A 13,028-nucleotide genomic window follows, 5' to 3' on the forward strand; every position below is an offset into this window, starting at 1 on the left:
AATTCTCCAATTATTCCTAGCAATTCTCCTCTCTCCTAGCTTTGATCTCAACTTCTTCCTTCTCTTACTCTCTATCTCTCTCACGTTTTGTTTGTGTGAATAGGCTCAAAGATGTGTTAAAAAAAAAAAGAGTTAATGCACATACTAGCCTTATATAGGTTTGGTTAGAGAGTTTAATTAATTAAGCTTACCACTAATCAAATGGGTACAATTTATTCTAATTAATTTGTTCCGAATCGAATTTCAATTAAACCTACCATAAAATTCTAAAAATTCCAAATAACATATAAATCAAGTCAATTTCTGAATCGGATGGTGATAAAGCCTTCAATTCGCAAACCGAAACGGAAACATGAACAGATCTTTCTACGTTAAACAGATATAAACACAAATAAGGCAATATATAATGCAAAATTTCACTTTAATTACTTATTAGGCATAATCAAGCATGGATTAATGTTAATCATGGGTCAGGATTGTTACAGTTTTCCTTCCTTAAAGAGTTTGGTTCTCCAAACTCAAGTTACCTTCATTTTGAAAGAACACTGGATTCAAAGGAAACAAATCAGGGTATCTTCTCATCATATCTTTCTCTGTTTCCCAAGTTGCATAAGTCCCTCCATGGTTTTGCCAATCAACTTTTACCAACGGTATTTCCTTGCTCCTTAGCTTTTTAATTCAATGGTTTACAATCTGTATTGGCCTTTCTTCGTACGTGTAGTCATCCTTTAAAAGCACATGCGTCGGGTCGATAACATGATGCGGATCTCGTAAGTAATCCCGTAACATTGAGACATGAAAGACATTATGTATATGCTCCATAACTGGTAGTAAGGCTACTTGATACGTCATCGGGTTGATTTTCTCTAGAACCTCATATGGCCCAACATATCTTGGTGCTAACTTGCCCTTAACACCAAACCGCATTTTGTCCTTTCATTGGAGTCACTTTGATAAACACGTGATCCCCGACTTCATACTTCTTGTCTCTTCTTCAAACATCCGCATAACTCCTTTGGCGACTTTGTGCAGTTTTCAAGTGTTGTTGGATCAATTTCACATATTCCATTGTTTCTTGTACAAGTTTTGGTCCCAACAATGGTCTGTCACCTACTTCAGCCAACAGATAGGAGAATGGCATTTCCTTCCATACAGAGCTTCATAAGGAGCCATCCCAATACTTGAATGACAGCTGTTATTGTATACAAACTCGACTAAATGAAGGTAAGTCTCCCAATTCCCTTGGAAGTTCAATACACACATGCGTAGCATATCTTCCAAAGTCTGATTGGTTCTTTCGGATTGACTGTCTGTTTGTGAGTGGTAAGCACAACTCATCCGTAGTTCAGTTCCCAAAGCATGTTGCAAACTCAGCCAAAACCTTGACGTGAACTTCAAATCTTTGTCAAATACAATAGATACTGGCACACCATGTAATCTCACAATCTCATTCACATAAATGTTAGCTAACTTATCTGCATTATAGAAAATTTTGACAGACAGAAAATGGGCAGACTTAGTTAAACGATCAACAATGACCCCTATAGAATCCATACCTCGAGGGGAACGAGGAAACCCCACAATGAAGTCTATAGTAATATGTTCCTACTTCCATTCTGGTATTAGAAGCGATTGTAGCAAACCAGCGGGTCATTGATGTTCGGTTTTAACTTGTTGGCATTGTGGACATCTTGCCACAAAATCTAAAATACACCTTTTCATCCTAGGCCACCAGAAATTTTGTTTCAAGTCATGATGCATCTATGTATTCCCCAGATACATGGCAAATTTGGAGTTGTGAGCTTCAGTCATGATGCGTTTCCTTAAATCAGAACAATCCGGCACACAAAGGCGATTTTGAAATTTCAACACATTGTTCTCAAGTACAAACCCGGGTCTTGGTTTTGAGTCAAACTCATTCACAATCCTTTTTAAGAATTCATCTTGCAGTTGTTTCTCTCTGATTTCTTCAATGATTGTAGGCTGGGTAGAGAAAGTAGCTAAAATTCCACCTTGTTTTCGCAATACAACTTTAATCTCATTCTTTTCTAAATCACATAGCAATTCTTTCTGACCAGTGAGAAAACATGACAAATTTCCCATTGACTTTCAGTTCAAGGCATCTACCACAATATTAGCTTTTCCCAGATGATACAAAATCTGTAAATCATAGCCTTTGATCAACTCTAACCATCTTCTCTGTCTCATGCTCAATTCTTTTTGGGTGAAGAAATATTTGAGGCTTTTATGGTCTGTGTACACTTCGCAAGTCACACCATACAGATAATGTTGCCAAATCTTCAAAGCAAAAACCACTGCAGCGAGTTCAAGGCCATAGGTCGGATAATTCCTTTCATGAGGACAGAATTGACAAGAGGCATAAGCAATCACTTTTTCATTTTGCATTAAGACACACCCCAAACCCTTGTAGGAAGCATCACTATAAATCTGAAACCCATTGGTTCCGTTGGGCAATGTCAGGATTGGTGCAGTTACCAGTCTAGTCTTCAGTTCTTGGAAAGCTAATTCTTTGATCGGTCTAATCAAAGGGTACATTTTTCTATGTCAATTGTGTCAATGGCATAGCAAGTTTTGAAAAGTCTTTCACAAATCAGCGATAATAACCTACAAGTCCCAGAAAACTTCTTACTTTTGACACATTAGTTGGTCTTAGCCATTCCACAATGGCTTCAACTTTCTGAGGGTCAACAGAGATACCGTTCTTGTCGATCACATGTCCCAAAAATGCCACACTATCAAGCCAAAATCCACATTTGGAAACTTTTGCATATAACTCTTTTCCCTTAGGGTCTGCAAAGCAATTCTCAGATGATTTTCATGTTCCTCCCTACTTTTAGAATAAATCAATATATCATCGATGAACACAACTATAAACTCATCAAGGAATTGTTTGAACACTCTTTTCATTAAGTCCATGAATACTGCAGGTGCATTAGTCACCCCAAATGGCATGACTAAGAATTCATAATGTCCGTATTTAGTTCGGAAAGCGATTTTCTCAATGTCTTCTGCTTTCACCTTTAGCTGATGATATCTAGATCTAAGACCTATTTTAGAGAACATTTGTGCTCCTTGAAGTTGATCAAATAGGTCATCTATTCGGGATAGTGGGTATTTATTCTTCACAGTCACTTCGTTAAGTTCTCTGTAGTCTATATGTAGTAGACCCATCTTTCTTCTTAACAAATAACACTGGAGCACCCCAAGGTGAAGTGCTCGGGCGAATAAACCTTTTGTCTAACAATTCTTGAAGTTGATTTTTCAATTTTTTCAATTCAGAAGTGGACATTCTGTATGGGGTTTTAGAAATTGGTTGTGTCCCGAGTACCACATCAATGGTGAACTCAATTTCCCTATCAATTAACTCCCCATGCAATTTATTCGGGAACACATCAGGAAATTCACAAATAACAGGAATGGTTTCCACATTAGCTCTATCAGAAGATACAGTCAATACACAATACAAGTAGCCCCGACGACCTTTCCTTAACAATTTCCTAGCTTTCATAATTGAGATCAAATATAGTGGAGGAATTACTTCAATTCCAATAAAAACAAACTCAGGCATACCAGGTGGTCTAAATACAACAGATTACTCACACAGTTGATGGTGGAACAGTATTTAGTCAACCAATTCATACCTATAATACAATCAAAATAATCAATGTTTAAGGGTAGTAAATCAACGTACAATGTCATATCACCAATCATAATATCACATGCCAGATAAACATAAGCACGTATCATAGAACCCCCAGATGATGTAGATACAGATAGTAAATAGTTCATAGGTTCTACCTGATTAGTTAATTTCTGAGAAAAAGCATGCAATACAAATGAATGCTTGGAACTAGAATTAATCAGTACATAGGCATTCTCAGCACAGATAGAGATTATACCTGACACCACTGACTCAGCATTATGTACATCCCCAAAAACCCGGCCTTGTCTCAAAGTTTCTCCCCCAGTATTGGCCCTCACATTAGTTCTTGGTGCAGAAGCAGACCCAGCTTAATTTGAATTCTGTACAAACAATGCAATAACTCACAAGTAAATGGCATCGTTAACAATTCCAAGCAACTCCAATTAGTCTGTTCTAACAGCGAAGGCCTTCCCCATCTTTGAAGAGACGGTTTCCGAGACAGGGGCAGTAATCAAGTTGCCATTGTCAGACATGTAGAAGTAGTTGTAGTTAATTATAGTGACCAAATCTGCCAAATGAGGGAAATGCCCTACATTGAGCTTGAAAGATAGGACCTGGACAGTCAAAACAATTTCAGAAAATTTTACATACCCATGTCCATATATTATGTAAATATGGAAGTGCACACGTCTGCTTTTAAATGTCTTTGTGCTTGGGCATGTACAAGTATTTTTGGCACAAGTGAGTCATGCACAAAGATAGAAGATTACTTTGAGAAGGAAGGCAGTGCAATCATCAAACTGTTTCTCTATCCAATCCACTTCCATTTCACATCTAGGCTTGATAGCAGAAACTGCTCCACCACTAATAAGTGTCTGTTGTATGGAATAGAAGTCTAGAGCTAATCCAAGGATACTGTTGATCTGATTGGCAATCAATGCCCACCAAGAGCAAAACAGACAGTTAAACAGTGTTCAGATTTATTTATGTGATGGTATGCTACTAATAGCCAACTGAACTATGGGCAAGAATCTGATGATTTGTAGAGGTAATTAAGTTTTAGGGCATGTTGACAATTTGAAGCTCGTTTCTTCTTTTTCGGTTGGTGGGTGGGTGGGTGTGAGGGATTGAAGGTGATAATAAATACAGAAGTTGCACTTAATAAGCTATATATCACCAACATATCAAATCATCCAACATGAAGACAATACTCCCATGTATAAAGCACAAACATAATAGCCTGCATATATTGCCAAACACATACCACAAAACAAGTATTCGGTGAAAAGCTGCAACGATGCCAGGCCCAAATCCAATAAGATAAGCATGTTTACTTAGGGTGCCAAAAACCCTCACCTAATTGATTGAAACAATGAAATAAGATAACATAAATCGAAATACAAGATGCTAGATAAGACATAAAGAGGGAATATTACAATGTGATGGTCCACCAAAACATGGGTACATACACTGTTTGTCAATTGAAAGAATTTTGCCCAATGAACATTAGGGTAACTTTTATGCCTTGGATTTGCAGCAAAAGAACTACAACCGGAATTATGAACAGCCAATACATGTCCATGGAAAGATATTAAATTCCCCTATGGCAATTGGAATTCAGGATCAGAAGTTCCTCAAGATTGCACTGATCCAGTGATCATGGACCCATTGCACCAAGAAATGTTAGCAAGCTCTTTGAGTGAGACATATGGCATAACCAGAACTTCATCCAATACCTTAAGATCTTCCGTCAAACACCTTGCAACATCAGTAGAGAGGTGAACACAAATATCTGGACAAATTTCAAGAAACTAATTATTCAATCTCAAGAGTGGAAGATCGTTTTGATGAGGACATTCAAAGAGCTCCCCAGTATTGCTGACAAATGAATCAACAAATCTAGGAAGTTATGCCAGTTCGATATTTGGGAGAATCTCATCAAAAGAGAATGAAAGGCTCCGAAGATGTGTTCTAGAAGTGATAACAACTTACCATAACTGACATCATTAACGTCCTCAACACTATGTAGCATGTCTTCATCATGGTGCTTTATGATGTAATACCCACAGATTCTCAATAACTGCAACATAGATCAAAATGAAACATCCTTGTTTTACGTTGCTAAGCAATAGAGGATAATTTTCTCATCCTTACAGCAAAATCAGGAGAGATTAAAAGGAGAAGAAACATGACACACCTCATACTTGTAAAAACTATCAGGCATGAACTCCAACAATACTTTCTTTGCACTTAGCTTGAAACTAGGACTGGCCTTTACATTAGCTATTGAGCATCACATGAATCCTGAACTAGACAGACACTGATTATTAATGCTTCTACTAGTAACAAGACATGGAATTTGAAGGGAAGAACTTAAATTCAAACAATTCCGCTCCTGATAAGATTTTGTACAAGTACTAATAGAGCAACAATTTGTGTGGCTATATAATTCATATCCAGTACCAGTAAATCTAGAACTCAAGTCCCTCCTAGATGCCTGATCAATTTTATATCTCTTATTTGGAACACATTCTTGTAGTTTGTATTGGTATAATGTTCCATGGATTTTTTCAGCAGGTCTGCAAAAAGCATAGTTGGATGTAAATGCCCATCCTTCCCAGCAATAAAAAGATCCCAAGGCACGGTAAATACCTCAGCAAACATGGTTGAACTGTTTGAAATAACTTCTTCACCTTGAAACTGAGAAAGCATATAAAACATTTTAACTCAATGAACAAATTAATAAGACAAAATTGTTACTATCCACTTTTGTTTGAACCTTTTGGGGGCAATTGGGCGGGGGAAGGGTTTGGCTTGAGTTGGGTTGCTTTCATTCAAGAATATTAAAGATTATCAATGAAGGCACAAAGATATAATAGCAGCATACCTTTTGTTGCACATGATATTTATGTGTTACTAAAAGCAGGTGAAATCTTCCACTTTGAAGCTCATCAAAGTTTTCGTTTCCCTTGATGCAAGAATGGAAGGGTTGAGTTCTAGGTTTTGTGTCCCTAAAATGGTAGAGAAGGTAAATTTCTAGTTTTATCTCTCTCCTCAATGGAACGCTACTAAAAATATTTCTGCACAGGAATGATTCATTGAGGTGTAATCCCGAACAATCCACTTTTTCAGGTATGCCTTCCATAACAAGCGAGAATTCATTTACCTGAGGGAGGCAAAACAATCTTAACAGAGTCTAAGCTATTAAATAAAATGCCCTGCACCTTTAATCAAATTCCACACAGCTACTTTACAAGATGAAGCAAAAAATATTAGGATTACCTCATATATGCTGTTGATATTCCAAGTTGATGGGAGGTCTGGTATAATGACATCAATGCTGCCTGTTACATTAATCAATTGCAACCTTCCAGAAGATGGGGAAATCTGAATGAACACACGAAGCATTATTAGATCTGAAGAAACTTAGTTACTTCGCACAAGTTATCTTGCGCCATAATGTGCAAAAAATAGCTTTAATGTGCTTGGTTAATCTCTTCAAGAGTAACCATTATAGTACAAACTGAAACATGACTGTCCTATTTTTTTCCTGATCAATGCAGATACCGAAAAAGAACAAGGCAAATTTCCATTAGTTCCACATTTGACCTCTTTTCCTCAATTATTACCCCCGCTAAAAAACAAAGAAAAAAAACTTTTATTAACAATTGCCTTCTGCGTTATCCCTTTTCACACTCTGCATACCTAGCAATGTCCAATTATGTATATGACATACTTTATTTGTGCCTAAGAAAACAAGTTGCACTTGATAGAGAATGTTCACAGAAGGGCACAAATCGTTGTCATAAAAGGTTAAAATGATATAAAATTAGGCAACTAACCTTCACCTGTCCAATCAAAACAACACCCATGTCTTCACTGTGCAAAATCCTCTTAGTAGACTGATTATGAGATAACCCTTTACAGGGTAAACGTCTATATTTTTCAGAGTTATACGTCAATTCAAAATCAGTCTCCCATTCCAACAGCATTTTCATCCATGTAGCCTTACAATGACCAATAAAATTAGTGATGAGTGCCACTTGAGAGAATGGAATAAGCACGAAAACTTTATTATCCAATACTTGTTAAGCAGTCACAACTAACTAGAAAAAATGATAGACGCCAATAACCAAGATTACATGAAATATGCTGAGCAACGAATTAAAAAAAAAAAAAAATCGTATCCCTGATTCTTACCAATTTCATTTTTTCATAATTTGGTTCATTGCCACAGCCACATGAGTCATGCTTGCAGAATTCTCTAAATACTCCATGCTGCCAAAAGAATGTCATTGTGGAAAGTGAAAACAAAATAGACATCAAAAGCATACATTTCAAGTAACTAACAACACATTAACCATATTTACCTGAAATCAAAACACTGATGAAGGTGAATGTGAAATAGCATATGATTGAGCCAGTCACTCCTTCTGGTTGCAACTGTCCATATTAGCTTATCATAAAATTTCATGAAAAATGGAAGGAAAAAAAGGTCTACAAAGTAAAATATGAAACTTTATTCCAACGTAAACTATATTATGTACATCCAAAGCAAGTAAATTACATGTTTTGATCCCAAGATCTCCTTCTCGGATAAAATCCCAGAGAACTTTTTCCTAAAACCTGAGACGAGAAGTAATACCCTGAAATCCAAGCAGCAAACAAGTTAACAAATATTAGAATGCTAGGAGTAACTTTTTAGCAGCATAGAATACTTCCTTACCATAGTCTCATAGAAAAAGGTAACGAGTTAATAAACTTCCCCAAAAGGCTATGAGAATGAGAATATATCAAACACCTGTAGCACACAACACTCATGAGTTTTAGGAGAGCTGTGTAAAATTCACATGATATATACTCTGATAGATAGCATCACAATCCAATTCAGAAGCTCTTACACACTTTTAAATAGGGAAAAGGATTTTAGACTAACACTAGTTTTGAAACAAGCCCCAAGTACAAGTATTTCTGTCTAAGAAAATTTTGGATTCACAAAATGCACATTTCTCATAGATACCTACAAAAGAACCATCTGTTAGGAAAGTCGTACCACGAACCCCAATAGTGCATATAGTATCTACACTAGACATTAAATAGGCCTAAGAATTTACTAAAGTGAATTATTCAAAACAATGAAATCAATAAGCTATTTCACATACAATAGCACCAACTCTGAGACTATACGTCAGAGTGAGTAGCTGATCTGTTAGTAACAACAACATTTCTTGGTCCAACTCAATGACCATGCCCCGCATGTAAATGCCTGTAATAGTGCCAGTATACACCCAAATCACCCTTATCCTTAATTACAGTCTTATTAAGTGGAAACCATCTATTAATAAAATTGAAAAAATACAACAAAGTTTTTTTTTCTGTAGTCACATACATCAACTGAGATTCTTCCTCTCCTATAAAAACCAATTTCTTCTTCAACCCTGAAATCGAAACTATTTCACCAATCAATTTTGAAATTATAGGATGCCACGACGAAGCGTACCCATACAAGTACATAATCAATGGTTTAGTAAAACAATGACTACTATTTAGTCTGTTAGTCTGATCGTGCAAACCCATCACAGAGTCTTCTATACTACACAATTTGCATTTACAAACGCGAATTTGCACAAGAAACCCAGAAACATTTTTTGAATCACTAGAATTAACCCCAGTTACACATGGAACAACCGAAATAGCACTAACCGTTTCTAACACTTCGCAAAGGCAATAACAAGCTTTTAAACTATCATTATAATCAGTGGAAGAACCTGAAACCAGTAGAAGTTTCTAGAAGTCCCCAACTGATGATTTCCAAGAAACTGCCGCCGTATCTGAAAGGAATGAAGTTCCAAGTGAGAACGCGAATCTTCCTTTCGATGATTCGAAGGTCGAGGTTGAGAACATCGCATCATACTGTTGAAAAACCATCGAAGAATGAAAAGAAGGTAGTTTTTGGGCAATGAAGAGTCAAATTTGAAGTGGAAGGCTTGTGGAGTGTTTTGTCAAGAATTGTGGGTCAGTTAAGGGTCAGTTGAGAAGAAGTTAGTTAGGTAGTTGGTTGAGAAATTAGTTAGTCAGTTGAGAATTAGTTAGTGAGCTAGAGGAGTGAAGTAAAGAAGTAGTTATAAATAATTGGGAACTCCCATATGAGGGGTTTGTAATTTTTTTGAGAATAATATACAGATTTGCTACTTTCTTTCTCTATGTTTCCGTTTCTTCTTCCTTAGCTATTACATTGGTATCAGAGCACCCAAGTTCTTGGCCTGTTCATCCTCTCTAACCACCATGGCCGATGGAACTAGAGCAGCCCAGGAAGCTAAAAAAATTAAGGAGATACTACGCTCATTAAAGAAGGGTGATGAGAGAAATGCGAAAGAAATTGGGGAAATCAAGAGTTCTCTCAAAGATTTGGGGGATATCAAGGAATTGATTCCTGCCATGAGTATGAAGTGTGATCAAATGGCAGGACACATTTATGGGAAACAACATGTATATTGAAGTGACAATTCTAGAATGCTCCGCCAAGAATAATCTGGGGTTTCTTCAGTAGGGGTTCAAGCTCGTGGGGATTTTCAAGCTCACGGGGATTTGCCATTTAGGCCAGACCACCAATCTCATCAAGGATTTGCAAAGATTGAATTTCCTCGCTTCTATGGTGATAATTCAAATGGTTGGCTTTATAAATGTGAAAGATTTTTTTAGTATAATGCTGTTGACAATCTTGATAAAGTGAAATTGGCGTCTCTTCATTTGAAGGACTCGTCCCTACAGTGGTTTCAATGGTTTGAAAGATGCCATCATCATATTAATTGGGATTTGTTTACACAAGGACTTCTATCAAGATTTGGCCCAAATTCATATGAAGATGCAATGGGTAACCTAACCAAGTTGAAACAGACCACTACTGTGAGAGCTTACCTAGAATAGTTTGAGATTTTGGCGAATAAAACTCAAAACCTCCCTGAAACTTTCTTTATTAGTTGTTTCATAAGTGGTCTTAAGGATGAAATTCAACCAGAGGTGTTAATGTTTAAACCAACCTCTATCACTTAGGCTATCGGGTTGGCAAAACTTCAAGAAACAAGTATTGAAACCATTACCAAGAAGACTAGGTTGGGAACCAAATCAGAAGGCATCCCTCATTTTTCTTTAAACAGGTCACAATTGGGTAATGGGGGATATGTTCGAAAAGAGTTATCTAAGGAATTAGAGGAAAAGAAGCCCAAAGGATTATGTTTTAAGTGCAATGAGAGGTATACTAAAGGGCATGTGTGTAAAAAGAAGCAATTGTATGTTATGGAAGGAGAAAACGATGGAGAGGAAGATGTTCAACTACCAGTTCTTGAAGAAGATAAAAGGGAAGATGAGGAACAAGTATCTTGGGAGGAACTACAAATTTCTTTGAATGCTTTAACTGGCATAATCTCTTACAGAACAATGAGGGTTAGAGGTAATGTTAAAAAACACCTCATCAGCATCTTGATTGATTCAGGGAGTACACACAATTTTCTAAGTCCAGCAGTGGCCAAAAGAGCTAATATCGAGACTGAAAATACTAATTCCTTACCAGTATCAATTGCTGATGGGACAAGAATGTTGAGTATAGCCATGTGCTAAAATTTTTAGTGGGAAATGCAAGGCACAGCTTTTCAGGCTGACATAAGGGTCCTGCAACTAAAGAGGTGTGATATGGTTTTGGGTATCCAATGGTTGGCCACTCTAGGTCCAGTTAAGTGGGATTTTAAGCATCTTAGCATGAAGTTTCATCTCAATGGCAGAAGACATGTTTTAAAAGAAGGAAATAGTGATGAATTGAAGGTTTTGAGCCTAGAAAAGAAGCAGAAGTTGCTGCACAAACAGCCAGAAAGAGCCATAGCCCAACTCTATTTGTTACAGGCTGATTATCATGTGAGGGAATAGGAGACTTCACCATATTTGAAGGCTTTGCTTTCTGACTTTGCAGGTGTATTTCAAGAACCAAAGGACTTACCACCTCCTAGATCTCATGACCATTGCATCACTCTCAAACCAGGGACTGAACCTACAAATGTGAGACCTTACAGCTATCCTTACTTTCAAAAAACTAAGATTGAGAAACAAGTAAAAGACATGCTTACCTCTGGTATAATAAGGCCTAGTGTTAGTCTATATTCTTCACCAGTACTATTGGTTAAGAAAAAAGATGGCATTTGGAGAATGTGTGTGGATTATAGAGCTCTTAATAAAGCCACTGTCAAAGATAAGTTTCTTATCCCAATAATTGATGAACTTCTGGATGAATTATGTGGGCACAGTATTTTTCTAAATTTGATCTCAGGTCGGGCTATCACCAAATCAGGGTTCATTCCTTTGACATTGACAAAACAACTTTTAGAACCCATGATGGGCACTATGAATTTTTAGTGATGCCCTTTGGACTCACTAATGCCCCTTCTACATTTCAGAGTCTCGTGAATAAAGTCTTTAGACCTTTCTTAAGGAAATTTATTTTGGTATTTTTTTATGATATCCTGGTCTATAGTGGGTCTTGGGGAGACCATATGCAGCATTTGCAGCTTACTTTACAGTTGTTTAAGCAACATCATTTGTTTGCAAAAATGACCAAATGTGTTTTTGGAAAGGCTGAGGTAGAGTACTTGGGACATTTAGTTTCAACCAAGGGTGTTTCTGCAGAAGCAACAAAGTTACAAGCTATAAAATCTTGGCCAATCCCTTTTACTATCAAGGAATTGAGGGATTTTTTGGGTCTCACTGGTTATTATAGAAGATTTATCTAGCATTATGGTCGAATTTGCTCTCCACTTTACTGTTTGCTCAGAAAAGATTCCTTTGTATGATCTTCTGCAGCTACAACATCTTTTCTTCAACTCAAAGCTACACTGCTTTCAACACCAGTACTTGCCTTACCTAATTATAGTAAGGCTTTTATTTTAGAATCAGATGCCTTTAGCACTGGCCTTGGGGCTATGCTTATGCAAGCTGGGCATCCCATTGCCTATTGGAGTAAGGGAATTTCAGCAAGAGACCAAGCTCTATCTACTTATGAAAAGGAATTAATGGCAGTAGTGCTAGCAGTCCTCAAATGGAGGCATTACCTTCTAGGTAGGCACTTCTTTATTAGGACTGACCACCAAAGTCTAAAATACCTTTTGGAGTAGAGAGTGGGACCTCATTTCCAGCAAAAATGGGTGACCAGGCTATTGGGTTTTGACTACACTATCACATACAAATGTCGGAAAGATAACCAAGTTGCTGATGCTTTGTCCTGAAAAGAAGAGTTGACCAATACTACTGGTTTAATAGTTATGATTCATGCTTTATCTTGTGTCTCTACAAGTTGGTTGGCTGAAGTAAAGCTTAGTTG

This window comes from Camellia sinensis, chromosome 3 (genome assembly GCF_055761805.1).
Source record: "Camellia sinensis isolate YWXY chromosome 3, ASM5576180v1, whole genome shotgun sequence".
Taxonomy (NCBI): Eukaryota; Viridiplantae; Streptophyta; class Magnoliopsida; order Ericales; family Theaceae; genus Camellia; species Camellia sinensis.